The sequence below is a fragment of the Panulirus ornatus genome, chromosome 69, assembly GCF_036320965.1.
Source record: "Panulirus ornatus isolate Po-2019 chromosome 69, ASM3632096v1, whole genome shotgun sequence".
Classification (NCBI taxonomy): domain Eukaryota; kingdom Metazoa; phylum Arthropoda; class Malacostraca; order Decapoda; family Palinuridae; genus Panulirus; species Panulirus ornatus.
The window spans coordinates 12,378,996-12,401,495 of record NC_092292.1 but is presented as its reverse complement, the minus strand read 5'-3'; the positions used below and the strand labels follow the sequence as shown (position 1 = coordinate 12,401,495).

The 22,500-nt window shown below is 48.2% G+C and overlaps 1 protein-coding gene across 1 annotated transcript in view; it reads left to right on the top strand.

The window, feature by feature from the left end:
- LOC139747625 (B-cell lymphoma/leukemia 11A-like) overlaps positions 1-22,500 on the top strand; it is a 125,822-nt gene that overhangs the window by 92,702 nt on the left and 10,620 nt on the right.

Genomic DNA, 22,500 nt, shown 5'->3' with positions numbered 1-22,500 from the left:
TTAAAATATACAAGGCACGTGAAGGAAAGGGAGAGGGGGGGGGAAAGAATTCCCTAATACGCAACGATACTTGGCTATGATGAAATGTGCTAAGACTCCGAGATCTATGATCAAGTGCCTCCTTCCAGAGTTATTTGCGTCTCGTACCGCCGGCGGCAGGCAGGCGCGCACACAGAACTCCGGCGGAGACCCAGTTCTGTATCACCACCACCAGCGGGAGGAGGAGGAGGTTGGGAGGTGAGGGGGGCCAGGCAAAGGTCGAGACCCATCAATGGACTCGCCTTGACAATATAGAAAACGGAAGGATGGTTGGGAGGGGGTTGTGTGGTGTGTGGAAAACGGGGTAGAAGAAGAAGAAAAGAGAGAGAGAGAGAGAGAGAGAGAGAGAGAGAGAGAGAGAGAGAGAGAGGAAAATGGAGTCTCGGGTGCAACATGAAGTGCGACAAGGTGTGTGTGTGTGTGTGTGTGTGTGTGTGTGTTGATGACCCCCACCGAAAGAAAACGGCAGAATTAAAAGGGTCCGTTTCCCACATTAGTGCCTGATGCTATAGCCTTGTAATGTCGCGCGGGCTTTACATTTCTCGCGTTCGGATGGCCACGTTCAGCCTCCTGCAGCAGTAGCGCTTTGCAGTCTCTCCTCCTCCTCCTGCAGGAGGGTGAGGAGGTGAGGTGGGGTGGGTGGGTCAGAGAGAGAGAGAAAGAGAAAGAGAGAGAGATAGATATCTCCTGGAAAATGGTGTATGTATTGTTGTTGTGTCTTTTCTTCTCCATAATCTTTCTCAAGTTCATTTGCAGACGCGAGTTTCATATTAGTTACGTATGTATTATCCTCAGTCGGTCGGGAATGGAGGGTGTGTGTGTGTGTGTGTGTGTGTGTGTGTGTGAGGGGGAAGGAGGGGGGGAAATAAGAGAGTCTGAGCTGGAAATGTATTCATGCGAAGGGAAAGTTTCCTTCCCCCCCGCCAAGTCGCAGCCACTGTTGGGGTATCAGAACGAAGGTGCCAACCAGTCCTTTTGTTGAGAAATGTTGGATCCAATCCTCTCGACCACCCCCCTCACACACACACACACACACACACACCCTCATCTCATTTGGATATTTCTCCTTTAGCGCGTCGTTTCATATACTTTTCAGCAAGCGTCATTAACCTACGTGCTAAATAAACACACCTGCGTGGTGTCACCCTTGCAGCCCGAGGTCGCAAGGCCTGCTGTAGGAGCCCCCGCGCGCCACGGGGTTACGACGCTCTGCCGACCGGTGGTCGATGATATTAATTTAAGAAGAATGGTGGTGGGGCAGAGACAGAGTTTACAGTTTTAAATATTGGATTTTAATCGTGATGCCGGTCGGGGTTTCAGGTGGTACTCTTCTCAGGGCCTGATTAATATGTATGGACCCCAGGCCCGCCATTAAGGAACCCAGCGCCGCGTCCGCGTCCTTGCACACGGCCCAGGCAAGAGCTCCGGAAACGCTCTCTCGACACGGACACGGACGCCGCCTCCCGCCGCCGCCGCCGCCGCCTCCTCCCGCCGCCCTTCCTACCTACCTTCCTCCCTCCTCCTCCTAGCGAACACAGGTGGTCCAGGGATGCTCTAACGTACACAGGTATTGAGGGCTGCTTATCCCCCTCCCGTAGGAGATGTCAGCGAGGGCGATGTATGGTGATGTATCTCCGTCTTCTGCCCGGTGTATGGGACGGAGACATCTGCTGGAGGAGGAGGAGGAGGAGGAGGAGGAGGGGCGTATCCCTATACAGAGGGGAGACCAACCAACCCCCGCCCCTCCACCATCCTCACCCATACCAACCCCTTCCTCTCCCTCCTCCCCTGACCCGATGCCACTCATGCATGTTGGCATTTCCAGCGATGCTCCGTCATGTGATTGATCTCTGCATGATACAAATGCGCGGCGGCGCTTGTGTCCCTCTGGCTCCCAGCCCGACCATGACATTTGTGTGTGTGTGTGTGTGTGTGTGTGTTGGGGGGGGGGGGTGGTTGCTGAGGGGAGGGAGGGAAAAATGATAGAGAGAGAGAGAGAGGGAGAGAGAAGGGGGGTAGTAGAGCTGAAATTATATAGACCTTTCCCCCTCTCCCCCCCCAAGCCACACCCCACCTCTCTCTCTCTCTCTCTCTCTCTCTCTCTCTCTCTCTCTCTTTCTCTCAGTTATTGGATGTTCAAGTGATACCGGATGAGTATCGATTCCTAATCAAAAGACGCTTCAAAATGCGACGTGTATGTATTCTCTCAGATTGGCCAAGAGTCTCTCTCTCTCTCTCTCTCTCTCTCTCTCTCTCTCTCTCTCTCTCTCTCTCTCTCTCTCTCTCACTCCCTACCTACCTAGGTACCTATCCCCTTACGTCTAGACGGGTAGGCGGAAATCGAGTGGATTGCCCTCCCATTAATGGCGACAACGCCCTTAATTCTTTTGGGAGAGGAGAGGGAAGGGAAGGAGGGGCGGCTGGGCTCTCCTCCTCCTCCTCCTCCTCCTCTTTCCCCTCCTTCCCCACCCCCCCACCCTCCACCCACCCACCCCCCCAAAAAAAAAACTACCGCCAGGCGACTGAAATAAGATGATGACAATTGAAGAAGCATATACGAGCGAGAGTGTTTCAATTTTTGTTTGTCCACTTCTTCATTTTAATGGAGTAGGGGCTCGAGGGCCCCCTCCCGCTGCGTTCCAATTTCGACCCTTGAGGGGCGGAGGAATACGGGCGATTTTGATTAATATTAACAATCGGTTTAAAATCCAGGAGGCGAGAGAGGGGACCAAGGTGCCAGAAGAAGAGGGAGGGAGGGAAGGAGGAGGGGGTGGGTTAGGGGGTTGGATGGGGGGGGGAGAGGAGTCAGGGGAAGGGGTACAGCATCAGGGTTGGGGGAAGGGGTAGCCAAGGAGTGTGGAAGGGTTAACGTGGAGAGGAAGGGGGTGGGGGAAGGAGAAGACAGGGTGTGGGGTAGTGGAGGGGGTAACGTGTTGCAGGGAAGGGGTTAACCAGAGGGTGGGGAAAGGGGCACGTAGGCTAGGGGGAAGGGGTAACGTCGGACAGGGGGAATGGGTAACGTCGGACAGGGGGAAGGGGAGGGGGATGCTTTGGTTGGTCAGACACGGGGAGAGGAGGTAGTGAGGTAGACGTTGAGACAGAGGGGAGGAAGATGCAGGGGGTGAAGACGTGCGCTGAGACAGAGGGGAAGAAGATGGAGGAGTGAAGACGTGCGCTGAGACAGAGGGGAGGAAGAAGCAGGGGTGAAGACGTGCGCTGAGGCAGAGGGGAGGAAGGTGCAGGAGTGAAGACGTGCGCTGAGACAGAGGGGAGAAATCATTAACTATGGAGAGAGAGAGAGAGAGAGAGAGAGAGAGAGAGAGAGAGAGAGAGAGAGAACGAACCTCCGTGATGTGGTGGTCAGCGTTGCTGACCATGAGTCAGCACGAGCCAACCCGAGGTCGGACACCACATGGGTTCAGGTCCTGGACATGGCAGTCGGCCTACACCCAACCCAGGTGTTCATCCTCCCCCTCGGGGCTGGTCGATAGATGGTCACCTGGCCTAGGCTGGTGTGTGTGTGTGTGTGTGTGTGTGTGTGTAGGAATAAAATCATGGTACATGCAAGGTTATAAGAAAAGGGACAATTGTCTCCGTATCGCACAAAGAGAAGGAGGAGAAGAAGAAGAAGGAGAAGAAGAAGAAGAAGAAGAAGAAGAAGAAGAAGAAGAAGAAGAAGAAGAAGACCACATAAGACCCACAGTGGCGCTCTGAGACAACGAACCTAGACGCCTCTCGTGAGGCTTAAGCCTTTTACGAAGGTCACCTCGCAATAAAAACATAAACACACACACACACACACACACACACACACACACACAGAATCGAGTGGATGACAGAAGAGTTGGGAGAAAGCAAACGAGGTGTTCGGAGGAGGTGTTCGCCCGCCCGGACAATTAAACAAGAACAAGTGGGAGGTAAGAGTGAAGGAAAATCCTCACAATGTCTGCAAGGACAAAAACAAAAACAAAAAAAGAAAAAAGAAATACGCCAATATGAGGACAGAGACAGGGAAGAGAGGTGTGAATAGAGAGGTTGTGGTGAGAGGAAAATTGAGAGAGGGGGGGAGAATAGGGAGAAGAATGGGGGTGGGGTTGTGGAGGAGTGAGAGGGGAAGCAGGAGGAGGAGGAGGGTGGTGTGTGTGGGGATGGGGGTAATAATTAGAGTGTGGTATAAAATGTAAATTTGAGAGTCAGTAATGTGTTCACGCCTTAAGGTAACTGTGTGAAGTGTGGACGGGCCCAGGAAAGGGATCGGCCCCTTCTCTCAGCTGATGATGGCTGGTGATAGTGGTGGTGGTGATGGTGATGGTGATAGTGGTGGTGATAGTGGTGGTGGTGGTGTTGGCTGTGCTCAGTGGGGAGGAGAACGAGCTGTTAATAGTGCAGTAACCTAAGATCTCCCAAGCCAATTGTTAGGTAGACGTGAGGAACGAGGGTGAATAGTGATGGTGATGGTGTTAATTAATGGTGATTTATGGCGGTCCGTGGTTGTGGATGGTGATGATTATGACGATGGTGTTCATCGATGATGGTGATGGGTGGGGATGGTGGTGAAAAAGTGATGGTGAGTGGTGGTGATGATGGTGATCGGTGTGGTGATGGTGATAAAAACGTGATGGTGAGTGGTGGTGATGATGGTGATAAAAACGTGATGGTGAGTGGTGGAGATGGTGGTGATCGGTGGTGTTAACGGTGATAGTGATGACAGCGACGACTGGTGGTGATGAATAGTGTGTCTGATGGTGACTGGCGATGACTGGTGATGGTGACCGCTGGTGATGATGGATGTACCAAGTGGTGACGATAATGCTTTTGATGGTGATGGAAGATTGTGACAGTGGCGGGTATCAATAATGATGGTGACTATGACGCTAATGATGATGATGGTGACTGATGGTGATAATAAGGAGAATTACGGTGACGATTATGATGACATTGTGCTGACGATAGTAGATAATAATGATGGTGATGATAGTGACGGGCTGTGGTGATAATGACCCATGGTGAAAGTAATGATAATGCCCTGCTGATGGTGATAGTGATGGTGATGATATCAGGTGACTGCTCACCATTGAGTGATCGTGGTGTTAACAGATGGTGAACATGATGATGATGATGATGATAGTGACTGTGTGTGTGTGTGGGTTGACCTTGTGGTGCATTAAGTAGCGTAGAATGTGTCTGAGAGAGAGAGAGAGAGAGAGAGAGAGAGAGAGAGAGAGAGAGAGAGAGAGAGAGAGAGAGACCCACCTACCTCGTAATTCACGCTGGGGGGGAGGGGGGGGGGAGGGTAAGGGACAGAGCGTCATTCGTTGTATGCCAACGTTAAACTCGGGCAGCTTCGCGCATGACGATTTGAGTGTCGCGCGCACGAACGTAAAAAAAGAGCGCGGGTACGCAAGCGATCCAGCGCCAAAAAAAAAAAAGACGTATACATATATATACATATATTCCCCGTTACGTTATAACAAAAGTACAATTTCACATCGAGCGCGATCACCGGGTGCGACAAGAGAGCGCCTCTCTCGTTCACCTAGATTCGCCCACAGAATCACCGTGATCATCACTCACCCAATCATATACCAGATTTCCCCCACACCAAAAAAAGTGTCAGAAACTAAAGCGAATTATGTCAGAGCATATGACTCCGAGAATATATATATATATATATATATATATATATATATATATATATATATATATATATATATATATATATAGGAGGGCAAGGAGGGCAAGGAATAGAGTGAATTGGAGCGATGTGGTATACCGGGGTTGACGTGCTGTCAGTGGATTGAATCAAGGCATGTGAAGCGTCTGGGGTAAACCATGGAAAGCTGTGTAGGTATGTATATTTGCGTGTGTGGACGTATGTATATACATGTGTATGGGGGTGGGTTGGGCCATTTCTTTCGTCTGTTTCCTTGCGCTACCTCGCAAACGCGGGAGACAGCGACAAAGCAAAAAAAAAAAAAAAAATATATATATATATATATATATATATATATATATATATATATATATATATATATATATGGGAGCAGGGGGGGGGGCTGGAAATCCTCCCCTCTTGTTTTTTTTTAATTTTCCAAAAGAAGGAACAGAGAAGGGGGCCAGGTGAGGATATTCCCTCAGAGGCCCAGTCCTCTGTTCCTAACGCTACCTTGCTAACACGGGAAATGGCGAATAGTTTGAAAGAAAAAGAAAGAAATATTTATTTATTTATTTTGCTTTGTCGCTGTCTCCCGCGTTAGCGAGGTAGCGCAAGGAAACAGACAAAAGAATGGCCCAACCCACCCACATACACATGTATATACATAAACGTCCACACACGCAAATATACATACCTATACATCTCAATGTACACATATATATATACACACACAGACATATACACATGTACATAATTCATACTATCTGCCTTTATTTATTCCCATCGCCACCTCGCCACACAAGAAAGAAATATATATATATATATATATATATATATATATATATATATATATATATATATATATATATATATATAAAGAAAGGTTAAGTCTACGAGTCGGGTTCATTATGTATTCTTGCAAGTCATATGTGACCACTCGTCCAGCGTTGGGTCATTAAGAAGCGGGGCGGCCGGCGGGCGGGGTCCCCCACCCTGCCTAGCCGCCTCCCTCAGCCCAAAGCCCCTTCAGAACCTCCACCAGCTTCCGTCCCTTTCCTCTGACATGTGTCACAAGCTTTGGATTCTTTTTTAAAAAAAAGATTGAATTCTTACGATCGCCTAGAACGGACTGTCCCCCCTGTTCTTTCTAATTATTTTTCTTTTTTTTTTTCTCTTCTTCCATTCTTTCCCTAGTCGTATATCAAGGAGACATTGGAGGGTCTTTCTTTAAGCTCACTGGAATAGTGGATATGGTCTTCTTACTGTTGCTTCGAAATGCCTCAGGACACATTTCTTGAAAAGGGTCTTTGGATGCTACTCCAGAACCTCCCCCGACCCCACTTTTTCCAAAAGCCCCTGCCGTTCCAAGGATGGGCCCCCTTCCAGCAGTAGGGTAATGATGGTCTCCTCTGGAATGAATGGTTCTTCAACGAGACTGTTACAGCCTTTCGTCAAGAGACACGATCACAGAGCCTCGATTAAGGTGAAATTTTTCGCTTGGGGTGTAATGTCGAGAAGTCAGAGTCCGGTAACACCTGCATCTATTTCCACAAAAACAGGGACAGAGGAGGAGAGGGAGGAGGGGAGAATGGAGGATTTTCTTTCTACTGCTTGGTCATCTGTTCTTGACGCTACCTCTCCTCGAGGGAAATGGCGAAAATAAGCGGAAGGATATATATATATATATATATATATATATATATATATATATATATATATATATATATATATACTCATACTATTCGCCATTTCCCGCATTAGCGAGGTAGCGTTAAGAACAGAGGGCTGAACCTTTGAGGGAAATCCTCACTTGGCCCCCTTCTCTGTTCCTTCTTTTGGAAAGTTAAAAAGACGAGAGGGGAGGATTTCCAGCTCCCTCACCACCTTTTAGTCACCTTCTGCGACACGCAGGGAATACGTGGGAAGTATCCCTTCTCCCCTATCCCCAGGGATGACGAATAAATAAATAAATATATATATATATATATATATATATATATATATATATATATATATATATATATATATATATATATATCAAATCTTGTTAGGCGTATGTGTGGCATCATCTACCACCATCACTCAATCCTTCACACACTCAACATCGACTGAAGACAGGTTCCTCCTCAGGCTTTGGGTACTGAGCCTCCAAGGACAAGAGTGTCACTCGATCTACGTATGTCCTGATTATCTTAAACCTTCCCGACCTCCCGAGAAGCCTCCTACAGTGGCTTATGGACCGATTCCCAAAGCCTGGCGTCGTCTTGTACCGCCACATCATAGTCGGAGTTGTAAGAGAAATTGAGTCTTCACCTCATAGCGTCAAACGGACTGTGTGAGGCTTTGTGGACATGCGCGCGTACTCTGACGTCTCACACACACACACACACACACACACACACACGGCCGCAGTCTGTGAGTGTCTCATAATGTCGGGAGCAGTGTGTGAATATTAATGTTGGGACAAAGGAGGAGAGGAGAGGATGGCGCTGTCCTTGCTGACTCGGGTCACCACCTGCCCTGACCCTTATCGGTAATCACTATTAATCTAATGAACGCAACGGTGGCCATGGTCGTGGTGGTGACGATGGTGAGACGGAGGTGTTGGCGGCTGTTTGTTGGAGTACCGGTGGTGGTGGTGATGTGGTGAAGGGTAGTGATGACAACGGTGGCCATGGTCGTGTTGGTGACGATGGTTAGACGGAGTTGGGGTGTTTGTTGGAGTACCGATGGTGGTGGTGGTGACGATGGTGAGACGGAGTTGGGGTGTTTGTTGGAGTACCGATGGTGGTGGTGGTGACGATGGTGAGACGGAGGTGTTGGCGGGTGTTTGTTGGAGTACCGATCGTGGTGGTGATGTGGTGGAAGGTAGTGATGATGGTGAGGGTGTGATATGAGTAGTGATGATGTGATATGAGTAGTGATGATGAGACACAGATAGAGTTAGTTGTGACTGTTGTGGTACGTGCTGGTGTGATAGTGATGTATAGTGTTGGTGATGATGATGGTGGGTGGGTGATGGTGACCAGACACCCCCCTCATTATCGACACTCCTCACTGTCTATCACTGTTATCAACACAAAGGAACTCACGAGGTTAAACATTCATTTACATCCTTTGGACTAGAGTCTTGTCTCTCAGTATCATCCAAGCTTAGAGCAACACACAATATCTTCTGGAAATGGCAGAGACACGATCTTCAACCAGGGCATTTTCTTGCTCCTCCTCCTCCTCCTCCTCCCACTTTTTTTCCTCTCTCCCCTCTCCCAGTCCCCTTCCTGCCGGGTCCTTGAAATTCGGAGAATAAAACTACAGAAGTCCAAGTCGCGGTTGGTCCTCATGGCAGAGCATCTAATTGGATCAGGTGATGGTGGTCAGTGGGTCGGTTTGGGCCTGATTGGTATGTCCTGTCTTCTGGAGGGCCACAGGAACACACACACACACACACACACACACACACACACACGCGAAAAATAAAAAAGAGAGAGGAGGCATCACGGGTGGAATGTGTGACTTCAAGGTATTGGTGAAGAAACCCACGTCACGAAGGTGTACATACGTTGAATTCCGAGGGTTATTTTTTCTATGGGTGGTTCAGGTCTGAGGGGTCCTCCTCATGACCTTGACAACGACGGTGTGATGCGACGCCCAAGTTATCCCAGGCAGGTGATGCATTCACACTCACAACACGAACGGCGAGAGTTACGAATGGAAGTACATCACCGATGAAATGGTCTAAGGGCGTGACTGTATTCGTCGCGCGTGATGGTGTTGGCTGCTTTTAAGTGTTGGCCCATTTCATCGCGTCCGTATCTGTTTAATCTATTGATGAGGGTGGCGAGGGAGGTCCTTGGGAGGGATGGGAACTAAGGGACGAACACGCCCAGGAGCTGTATACCGAGCCTGCTGGTCCACCTCTGGCCTGGAATATTACCCAAGCGCGCCTCTGGAATGATCAAACGACGCCCTCCTCTACGCCACACTGTTGCCCAAGTCTTGGAAACCATCAAACGTTGCCTCACTCTACCCAGACCTCCTCTGGTGGGGAAGATCCGACGCTACTAGATATATATCTGTACCCGAGAGACCTGGTAAGACCCAGTGGAATGGACTAGAGGAACTTCAGAGGGAGCCATTTCTTTAGGGCATCGTAAGCTATGCGTTACAGGAGACTTCTACCAGGACCCTGGCCGACTAAAAGTAAGGAGTACTAGGGAGTCTTCTGATCTCTGAATAGGTTCCTGGATCCATGGAAGGGTTCAAGGGAGGCATCTGGAGGGGATGGAGTTGAAAAGGCCTGGAAACATACATCTGAGATGGCCTCCGGATGTTCTCCTGGAGGCTCGCCCAAGTCATGACTGTTTGACGCGAAATGGGGATCATGTCGAGCCTATAATTCGTGCCATTTTTATCTCAGACGTTGGACGAAAATGTGAACGACTTCACTGCGAAGCACTGAGAGTAAAGAAAAAAATATATATATATATGAGATATCATCAGCTTCTATTGACGTTAAATAAACCTACCAATGAACAACTATCATTCATAAATGCAAGAAATATTTTTGTGAATATAGAAATCGTCGTCTTCCTTCTCTCGCAAAATTCTGTGTGCTACTTTCATCAGACTCTTCTGTTACGCTGACACACACAAAAAAAGAGACTATAACCACTGCAAGACGAAACCTCAAGGGCAAAAGTGTTTCTTCGAGTGATCAGCGATGGCCTTCGTCACCCTCACGAGTAATACCTCTTCCATGCGTGGCTCCCAGTACGCTAAGTCTTCCATAAGTTCTCCTGAAGGAGAGGGGGGGACATATGAGAGAGAACGAACGTCTTTTCCATGGACGCAAACCGCCCCCGTCCATCGAGGGCGTCGCGGCGACCGCAAACACAAGGGCCGTCGCGTCGTCCGCAGAGACGCGGGTGACTTGGCCATCTCCTCCCTGACCGTCGCGTGCTGAATAGCTGGCAGAGCGGCGCTCCAGACAGCTCCTGGCCCCCAGCACCTCACGACGCAGCTATTACCTCGCTACCGGTAATCAGGCAACGCCACTTTAATGATAACTCTCTAAATACACCTTCTGTTTTTGCCCCTTGATCGTCCAAAGGGGCGCGCCCATGATTAATTCAGCTCCCGTCATACATCACACACACACACACACACACATACACACAAACACACACACACACACACACACACACACACACACACACACAGGGGACTCCCTCCTTCACAGAAAACTAATTCTATTCCCACCTTTTTTTTAAATGCTATGATGATGATCTTTTTCGAATCATTTCTCGCTGGAAGGTAGCCCTTAAGTGCATGACCCAAAACTCGTTATCGTACTGGAAATCTATCTATTAGTTATGTAGATATGGGGAAAAAAAAAAGAGGAGGAGGAGGAGAAGGAGGATGAGGAGGAGGAGGAGGAGGAGGAGGAGGCGAAGTGAGACATTTGCCTCCTCCAGGTTTTTAATGTGGTAGGTGTTCATAGCTCTAAAACGCGAGTACGGGTTCCGTCTTATTGGTGTATTCCAAGCGTTACTCTCTCAAATATTATCATTATCGTTACTGTCATTATTATTGTTATAATTATCATTATTGATATAATCATTATCATTATCATCATCATCACAATCATTATTATTATTGTTATTATTATTAATATTACCATTATTATTATCAAGATTAACATATTATGATTATTTACCCATTATCAGTGTTATTATCATTATCATTATTATCTTTATTAATATCATTATTATCATTTATTACAATTAACATATTAATATCGCTATTTACTCGTTATTATCATCTATTATTATCATTACTATCATTATTATCATTATTATTATCAATATCATTATTAATGATAAAAGTAATATTTCTACAGATACTTTCGTTTTCTATAATAACACATAGTTTCACCCATCTTTGTAGTAGTGTCTGTGAGTACTCGTTAACTGTACGTTCTCTTGGGCTGTCCATAACACATGTACATCTTCATCAGCAGGTAATACCTACCTCCTGACATAGGTAAATTACATGTCATTCTCCATATTTTTCCCCCATACTCAAAAAGTGGCCTCTTATCAATTCTCATTCGCTAATTGCCACTCATATTCGTAAAGCTATTGAAAGTATCACCTTTTTTCCCTCTCTCTCTTTCTCTCTTTCTATCTATCTCTTTCTGTCTCTTTTTATCTCCTTCTGCCAATCATTAGCGAAGGCTGACCCAAAGGGAGGAAGGGTCTGTCCTCAAGGGTGAGGTTGGCCAGTGGAGGGTCAAGAGGTAGATGGTAATTACCGGTCATAATGGCCACTGTTGGTGGCAGTTGGCTGATGATGATGATAGTGGTGGTAGTTGCTGGGGAGGGTGGTAGTTGTGGTAGTGGTGGTAGTTGCTGGGGAGGGTGGTAGTTGTGGTAGTGGTGGTAGGCGGCTGATGATGATGATAGTGGTGGTAGTTAGGGAGGGAAATGGTGCTGGTAGCGGTGTTAGTTGGGGAGGGAGATGGTGCTGGTAGTGGTGGTAGATGGCTGATGATGATGATGATAGTGATGATAGTGGTGGTAGTTAGAGAGGGGATAATGTTGGTGGTAGTGGTGGTAGTTGGTTCGCTGATGGTGATGATAGTGGTCGGTAGGAGGGAAGGGTGACGATGGTGGTAGTGGTGGTAGATGGGTGATGGTAACGAGTGGTGGTAGCTGGGCAAGGTGATTATACTAATAGCGGTGGTAGATGATAGATGGTGATGATAATATGTCCTGATAGATGATAGAAGGTGATGATTATGGGTCCTAGTAGATGAAGATGGTGATAATGACTAGTATACTGACATTAATCTAAACCAGAACGATGGTGATAATGGTGACATTCCATCAGCCCTCTGATCAAGAATGGTGACAGATGGTAACGAAAGGTGTGAATGGTGATAATGATAAATAGCATTTAGTTATTCGCCATCTTCAGCTAGGATCGTCTAATTTATCACTTAACAGAAGATAATGGTCTGGTTTGGTGATTATAAATTAGCCACAGGGACTGAGTGTGGTAGAAATGGTACCTTTGGTGGTGTTGTGGTGGTGCGAAGAGTGAGTGCGAGAGCCGTGCGAATGTCGGGGTCGGGAGTAAGTATGTCCGCGTGGAGGGAGAGGGAGGTGTGCGAGTGGTGAGGGTGTCGTGAAGAGTAGCTGTCAAGGAGCGGGAGGAGCAGTGACGGGACTATGACCGTGGCGAGTTGTAGGGTGGGGAAGGTGGTGTGAGTGGCGAAGGTATAGTGTGTGAGTGTGTGTGTGAGTGGCGAAGGTATAGTGTGTGAGTGTGTGTGTGAGTGGCGAAGGTATAGTGTGTGAGTGTGAGTGTGGGTGTGAGTGGCGAAGGTAGAGTGTGTGTGTGTGTGTGTGTGTGTGTGTGTGTGTGTGTGTGTGTGTGTGTGTGTCCGTGGCCAGAGTCATGCGTGCGTGGTAGAAGTGTCGGAGCCGTCAGACAACTGCCACACACACACACACACACACACACACACAGCCACACACCTACACACCATGACCGACTGCATGGCTCTCTCTCTCTCTCTCTCTCTCTCTCTCTCTCTCTCTCTCTCTCTCTCTCTCTCTCACCGTTACCCGTCATTATCTGCAGCGTCTTAAAACCAAAAAGCCTCCCGCCCCGCTCTCTCTCTCTCTCTCTCTCTCTCTCTCTCTCTCCCTCCCGTCGTCCGCCGCCAGCCGCCGTCGCCACCACCACCAGCAGCATCCAACCCACCCTCATCACCACCACCACCACCACCACTACCACCACTACTACCTTGATCACCACTAATGGCTTTACCACAGTCGTTACCTCACATGACCACTTTACGGGGTCACCCCGCCACAGATTGTGCTCACACACATTCACCACTACCACCCATCACCACCCACTACCACCATCACCAGAAACGGGGAAAGAATAAATAACCACCATTACCACCACCACGACCCGCCACAGCGGCCAGGTCGGAGCAGGCCTACCCCTGAGGCGCGCCCTTGTCCTGTTCTTCCATTTTGACTCTGGCTTCACCACCCCCTTCCGACAGACGGAACCCACCCCGTCACTCCCTCGTTCCCGTATGATTACCCTTCCCAGTATCAACCAGCGGCAGTAGATGACACGCGAAAGGAGCGAGTATTTCGCCACTAACTCGAGTTCCAGACGAGGGCTGGAAATGGACACACTGTACGTGCTGGAAGTGAGAGAATACGTCTTTCGTGTGTCACAGGTCGAGAGGTGACCAGCAGGGTGGCGGCTGTGGGACCTTGGGATTATGATGGGTTATGATGTAGCGAGCCAGGTACCTACCTGCCGGGGCGCCCCGCGGGGGCAGTACCTGGCTGGCCCCGAGGCCTTGTTCTCTCGCCTGGCCTATACTACCTACCCTCCACACCCTTCCAGCCTCCTCCATGGGGTTCCTAAGATGCCTCGGTGTCAGGGACGAATCTGAAGGTTTCGGGAAGATGAGGGACTTCGACGTCCTGGAACTTGAGGAGGTGAAATGGTCGCTCGGCACCTGGCTCTTTTGTGTGTCAATATGTTTGTGTTTTGTATGCGTCCGTCATGTGTCGGGGGAGGGGGGGATGGGGTGTTAGGTTTCGTCCGTCATGTGCGGGGGGGGGGGGGGGTTAGGCTTCGTCCGTCATGTGCGAGGGGGTTAGGCTTCGTCCGTCATGCGCGGAAGGCTTCGTCCGTCATGGCGGGGGGGTTAGGCTTCGTCCGTCATGTGGAGTGGGGGGTAAGGCTTCGTCCGTCATGGGGGGGGGAGGTTAGGCTTTGTCCGTCATGTGCGGGTGGGGGGGGAAGGCTTCGTCCGTCATGTGCGGGTGGGGGGGTAGGCTTCGTCCGTCATGTTCGGGGGGGAGGAGAGGGAGGGAAGGAAGGCTTTCTTTCGTCACGTGATTTCTCGTTCGTCACCAAGGAGTGTCTTGGGAGACATTTCTTGGGGGAATTTTCAGGGGAGATAAAGTAAAAAAAAAAAAGAGGAGGCACGTCCTCTAGATCGTCACATTTGCCTAATGACTGGGTGGGTAATCAGTGTTTACTTAGGACCCACACCCCATAATCACCTCCCCACGTCTCCGACCCCCTGCCCACGCCGCCACAACTACACTCACACACACACCACACCACACCACTCATCCCCTCAGTTATACCCACTCCTACACGCCTCCCTCCAGCGTCGCCACACGCATCATTTCCGCTACACACCCCGCTATCCAGACAAACCTCAAACTCACCAGTATGTGAGGCGACCGAATCGTGCATTCAAAGGCATCTGTTGGACATTACTGTAGCCTCGCTAAGCGAGTCAGGGGAACTGAGGCAGCCATAGGCCTAGACGTAATGAAGGGTTTACCCTAACCCTGTAATTTAGGCGCCCACTTAGGCTAGCCTCGCCGATCACCAAGGACGCCTAGGGCTGTAGGGCGGTGCAGGCCAGCCACGGAGCTGCAGCAGTGTGAGACTAAATGCAGGAGTAGTAATGATTCAACGTGTGGCGGTGGATGGGAAAATCTGGTCTTGGAAGAAAACGGGATTTTTGTTCATGGAGGACGTTGCTGAAGGAGGGGCTGGCTGCCACAAGACATAGCGCGTAGTGTATCTTTTTCTTTTTTTTTTTTAAATAGATATCTATCAACCATAGAAATGTACTAACGTTTGTTGGTGATGCAGTTTATATACGAATCGTGGCAAATCCTTCCCTCTCCACTGCCTCAAGGCAGCAGAGCCAAACTTAGAATAAATTAATTATCTCTTCCGGATATTTTCTTTTTTCTTTCCCTTTAGATGTACAGCGAAGTAACTTCATCAGTGCTGACGGGTTGGGTAATTGCCCGCACTTGCTCCTACCTGGCAACAAAGTTTGGCTTTATATGAACAGAAGAAACACTCGGTCGGTGTTGAAACGTAGTGGGAAGTGGCAAAGCGAGGGTGTTAAGAGTACTTACGAGTACCTACCTACGAGTAATTACTTACGAGTCCTAACCCCAGGAGTACTTACGAGTATTTACCCCCGGGAGTACTTACCTTACGAATACTTACCTTACGATTACACGAGTGCAAAATAGAATATCTCGTGTGTTTTTACTCAAGATATGAAACCAAGGGAACAGGAACTGGATATATATATGCATATATATATATATATATATATATATATATATATATATATATATATATATATATATATAGTGTGTGTGTGTGTAACATATAATGGTGTGTTGTACATGACAGACAGAGTGTGGGAGTGTGTGTGTACGATGGGGGCCATCATCTTGCCTGTTCCTGGTGCTACCTGGCTAACGCGTGAAACAGCGAACAAGTACGAAAAAAAATATTCATTTCTATGTATACAAATCCGTCATGTGGTGGCCATGAGCGGAGGCGACGGAGAAGTCCATCCTCAGGTAACTACCTAGCAAGAAGGAGCGTCAGCTGTTGCTACTGACGTGTGTGTGTGTGTGTGTGTGTCTGGCAGCATCAAGCAAGGAGTTACGGACGAGAGAACCAAAACCCACTAGACTGGACATCACCTTAAGCCGTGTCGTCTCAGATCGAAGCCATGGCGTTAATGCTCCCGAAAGATTATTATCAATGCTTCCTCTGGCTTCCCTTTCTTCTCAGATGACATATGGAGGTACGTCAGTGAGGGTAGCGAGAGGGCAGCAGTGGGCAGCAGCAGCAGCAGCCACTCCCCCTTGTTCAAGAATGGCCATAGAAATCACCCCTCTCCTCCTTCTCCTCCTCGTTCTCCTCCCTCCTCCTTCCTACTCCAGCTGACTTGTAACATTCACGCGGGAGGACGCTCTCCGACCGCTAGATTTCTTCCTTCATCCCGCTACACACCGGACGTCAGGCAGAGCGATTCCTCACAGCCACGTCGTGATGGCCCCACACACACACACACACACACACACACACACACACACACACACACACCTACGCCTGTAATTACCATGTTGCCACCGATACACATCATATTCTAAGAATCTCTCGCGGGGAGGTGGGGTGGGGAGGACACTTCTTCTGTCATCTCTGGATTTTGGGGAGGAAGAGTGGAGCGTTTTCCCCGGGGTTTTCTGAAGCCGAGGGGCGTTGATTAATGGTGTTAAGGCGGGGCGATATCCCCCGTATGATAATAATGTGTGGCGCGGGTGATGACGAGATGACGGCTGGGCAACGCGGGCTGAGCAGCCGCTCACATATGGTAATGTGTGCGAGGAGGAGGAGGAGGAGGAGGGGCAGCGGCGGTGACCTCCTCCTCCTCCTCCACCTCCTGACCCCTGAAGGTAAAAGCTATGGTCAGGGGAGGAAGGGGGGTCGCCACGGGCGAGGCTGGAAATAAGTGAGAGAGAGAGAGAGAGAGAGAGAGAGAGAGAGAGAGAGAGAGAGAGAGAGAGAGAGAGAGAGAGAGAGAGAGAATTGACGAGAGGACATCTACTTATCACTTAGAAGACCTTTAAAGATATGGAGACATGGGATGAGATATATATAAACCAAGAAAACAAAGCATACAGATGAATCTATGTACAGAGAAGAGGAGAAATACCAGACATATTCTCCCTCAAGACAGACACAGACAAACCTCGACATACTAAGGAGCCTGAGGGTGAAATCCTTTCCCTCTCCCTCCCTCCCTCACTCATGCACCGGGACTTATGTCTCTGATTGTGGTCTTTCGTAAGGTCTTCGGCGCACATCAGATGATTGAGGGAGATGCGACATCCCTACTGGTTAGGCTCCACGAGTGATGATGACGTCGTCCATCCATCCCTCCCTCTCACTCCCTCAACTCCCGTCCTCCTCTTCCCCCACCTCTTCGCGCTAATAGCTGGTTTTCTTGGCCACGTCATTAATCCATCGGATTATATATATTTTTTTTCTTAATGACGGTCATTTGCTTCCATTTTCGAGAGTTTGTCGCCTCCTCTGAGACTGATTCGGGTTTCGCCCCGTCAGGTAGACGAAAGGGGAAATAAGGTTAACCATACAGAGCGTCGAATCCCATCGACATATTCTTCAAGTCGCTATTCGTATGTCAGATGAATCTTGAATCCCACTTGACATATTCTTCGAGTCGCCATTCGTGTTTCAGATGAATCTTGAATCCCACTTGACATATTCTTCAAGTCGCCATTCGTATGTCAGATGAATCTTGAATCCCACTTGACATGTTCTTCGAGTCGCCATTCGTGTTTCAGATGAATCTTGAATCCCACTTGACATATTCTTCAAGTCGCTATTCGTATTTTCAGATGATTCGTGAATCCCACCGACTTAATATTCGAGTCGCGATTCGCATTTGATAGAATTCGTGAATCCCACCCATTCTTATATGAGTTACAGTGAGTCAAGTCGCCAAAAAATAAGATAAATCTGTGAGTGTTCCCTCCTCCCACTCGTGTGTGTATATATATTGTCCCAGTAATGTATCCGCAGTATTGTTCTCTTAACCCAGATATTGCTCAGACGTCCATTTTATGGTTTCCGATCCCCTGCCATGGTACATCTGCAGGATCGGCTGGTCCTTATCATGGCGAAGACGATGTGTTTATTTGTCTTGGATTTCGAGGCTGGCACAACCCTTGAGTTAGACGGTAAAACCCTTGAGTACGACGGTACAACCCTTGAGTTAGACGGTAAAACCCCTGAGTACGACGGTACAACCCTTGAGTTAGACGGTAAAACCCCTGAGTACGACGGTACAACCCTTGAGTTAGACGGTAAAACCCCTGAGTACGACGGTACAACCCTTGAGTTAGACGGTACAACCCTTGTGTACGACGGTACAACCCTTGAGTTAGACGGTACAACCCTTGTGTACGACGGTACAACCCTTGAGTAAGACGGTACAACCCTTGAGGCACGACGGTACAACCCTTGCCCACGACGGTACAACCCAAGGGTATGATGGCTTTGACTTTAAACTGACCCTCATCGTACCATCATTTTCAAAGATCGTACCGTCGTGTTCAGAGGTCGTACCATCATTTTCAAAGGTCGTACCGTCGTGTTCAAAGGTCCTACCATCATTTTCAAAGGTCGCACCGTCGTGTTCAAAGGTCGTGCCGTCGTGTTTAAAGGTCGCACCGTCGTGTTCAAAAGTCGTACCATCGCGTTCAAAGGTCGTACTGTCGTGTTCAGAGGTCGTACCGTCTTGTTCAAAAGTCGTACCATCGGTTCAAAGGTCGTACTGTCGTGTTCGGAGGTCGTACCATCGTGTTCAAAGGGATCAATACATAGATGTATATATTCCTGGATGAATATGAGCTACGGGATATTGTCCATAGCATCGAGCAGACTTCTCAACCATCCAGCATTTCATCAAGACGATTCGCATTGGTATAAATCTTTATTGCTCCGAGGCTGTTGTATCCTTATCATAAAACGCTACAACGTTAACCGAGAGGAAAATGAGCTTTATCACCCCGCCCCTATACGTAAGTCTGTCGCAAAAAGGCGACCATCGCGTCGCACTCGGGGAGACGCCCTTTGTCTGGGAATGTGCCGTACGGGGGCCTGGTGATACAGCTAATGCCCTCCGCCCGCATACTGGACTGTTTTGGACCAACAAGGCCCAGGGGCGACCTGTGTGGATGACGGGCGGCGGCCGACAGTACTGGAGAGGCTGGAGGAGGCGGAGGAGGAGGAGGTGATGTGCTTGTGGGATGGGGAAGGGATGATGGATGCGGTGGGATGAGGGATAGACATGTTCTGTGTAGGTGATGATGGATGTGTAAGGGGATGATGTATTTATTTATTAGGGGGAGAATGATGAATGTTTGTGTAGGGACGGGGGGTGATATGTGCTTGTGAGATGTGTAGAGGTGCTAAGCCTTTCTGGGAGGGGTGGTGGCATAGCCTTTGTGGAAGGGGTGATGACATGCGTTTGTGGAGGAGGTGGGGGTCAGTTTGTGGCATGGTTATTGTTCAGTTTATGGAAGAGCTGACAATGGACTTCTTTTTTTTTTCTCTCTTTTTTTGAATGGGTGGTACATATTTGCTCACAGGGTAGCATATGATGGGAGGGGCGATACAGTGATTATGGGAGGGGGATGTGTATTTACGCGAAGGCACATTGTCATTTTGTGGGAGGGGTGATGTATATATTGGAGAGGTAATGTATGTTTATGGAAGGAATGATGTACATTTGTCGGAGGGGACAGAAAGAACGCTAGTGGAAGACATTAGTGTCTGGGAAGGGTGAGGGATGTAGGTGTGGATGATGAAAAGGACATGAAAGGGAAGGTATCATTATCATTATCATTTTTATCATCATCATTATTATCATTATTATTATTATTACTATTATTATTATTACTATTATTATTATTATCATTACTATCATCATCATTATTATCATCATTATCATTACCATCATTATTGTTATCATTGATTTTACTATCAATATTTCATTATTATTATCATTATTATTACTATTATCATTCTATCATTATTATCATTATCATTATTACTATTATGAACATAATTATTATCAATAATATTACTATTCCAATTATGATCATTATCATTATCATTATCATTAGTATGACAATATTATTACAATTATGATTATTATTAGTAGTATCAGTTTTAATATCATTATAAAATAACCCCAAGGCCCCTCCTCAAGGGATTGCTGCAAAATCAGGGCTGCGCTACAATCAGTAGCAGGGAAATGGATGGCCTTCCACAGAATGAAAAAGGTCTTCGACGAGATTGTGTACTTCGATGATGTACAACCCCACCAAGGAAGACTTTTTTTTTGACCCGCGATGTAAACAAGCAGACGGAGTCTATTATATATTTTCCTGCAAAATTCTCTGTCATATCCAAGTCATAAGATCGATTTTCCGCTTCTTATCATCCATTTCTGATGATTTTCCCTCTCATTCTCGTTACGTTTACGAAGTCATCACGTATTCCAGCGATGTTTCGTAAACTCTTTCCTTAGCGACTCAACGGAGGAGTTAGTTAATAATTGTCTAAAGGTACGAAGTCGACGTGATCATGTGTTATGCGATGTTTACAGTCGGAGAACTGTCGCATATCTCCGTCCGAGGCTAGACCTCGACTTCGACTAGGACTTCGACCAGGACGTTCACTTCGAAGTGTTGGTCTCCGTCGCCAGTTCAGCCTCGGGCTTTACCTTACACATCCCTTACGATAGTTTGGGAGATCTTCTTAACCCCCCCTCCCAGCTGTTCACTATGATATTTTACCTAACGTATGCCTTAAAAATGGTCTCGAAGGCCGTCTATCCGGGTAACCTACCTGTTGTGTTGCTCTTCTATTCAATCAAGCTGTTGGTGGCCGAGGGCCAGTAGGCCTACGTAACCAGCACCAAATCTTGGCTGGTCTAACGCACTGGATAAGTGTATGGTTCATTCTTCTTCGAACTATCCATAAGTTTCCTGAGGGAGTTCCTCATTTTCTTCTAGCTGCACTTTCCAGTATTCCTTTGTGTCTACATTCTCGCGTCCCTCCACCTTACTATCCACACACCCGCCTCCAAGAAGCTTCCGACCGATCAAGCGTTTCTTTCTAAGGCGTCCACATGTCGAATCTCTCTCTCTCTCTCTCTCTCTCTCTCTCTCTCTCTCTCTCTCTCTCTCTCTCTCTCTCTCTCTCTCTCTGTGTGCGTGTCGTAGAAGGCGACTTAAAGGGGAGGGAGCGGGAGGATGGCGGGGGGGGGGGGGGAAGCTGGAAATCGTCCCCTCCCGTTTTTTTAATTTTCCAAAACAGGGAACAGAGAAGGGGCCAAGTGAGGATATTCCCTCTTAGGCTCAGTCCTCTGTTCTTAACGCTACCTCGCTCACGCGGGAGATGGCAAATATGTATGAGACATATAAGTGTGTGTGTGTGTGTGTATGTCGAAACAAAACAGATGAAGTAACACATAACATCCACACTGAAGAAACAAAGAAAATATGATACCAAGAAGCAACAGGAATCAGTTGATAACTTCTGAATGATCACACAAGCGACATTTGAAGAACCTGTTTATAATTTTTCTCTTTATTATCTAGTTCTGCTACGGTGATGGGGGTGGGTGAGGAGGAGGAGGAGGAGGAGGGTGGTTGGAACCAGGTAGCAGACGACTAGGCCCAGACCCCTGAAGACCCACCCTCCCACCACCCAATGACCCGACCAGACCTCACCAACCCTCAACCTACTCCACCTCCACCAGACCCTGGCCTCTCACCCCACCTTCCCCCATACCTTACCACCCCATGACCCAACCAGACCTCACCACCTACCCCACACACCCCACCCTACCCGACGACCACCCCTCCTCCGCTTCTGTCTGGCCTTGTTTTGGTGTATTGCAGAGATTGGCGGGAGGTATGTGAGGTATGTGGGATGTTATGTCCAATATCCACCCACCCAACCCCCCCACAACCCTCCGGGACTCCGCTACCACTTCTTTCCCCCTCGAATATCGTTCAAAAAATGAGGAGGGAGAGTACAGGAGGAGCGGTGTTATTAGCCCCACACAGACCTTTACCTGAGACCTCCTCTCCCTCAGTCCCAGGGAGGAGGAGGAGGACACACACACACACGAGAGAGAGAGTTGTAGGCGTCTCTCTCTCTCTCTCTCTCTCTCTCTCTCTCTCTCTCTCTCTCTCTCTCTCTATCTATCTATCTATCTATCTAGGATGGCTAGAGGAGGAGGAGGAGTGGGTAGAAGGGATAGTTTGACATGGCTGAAGCAGATTCTAAAGTATGTACAGGTGCACTCTCTCTCTCTCTCTCTCTCTCTC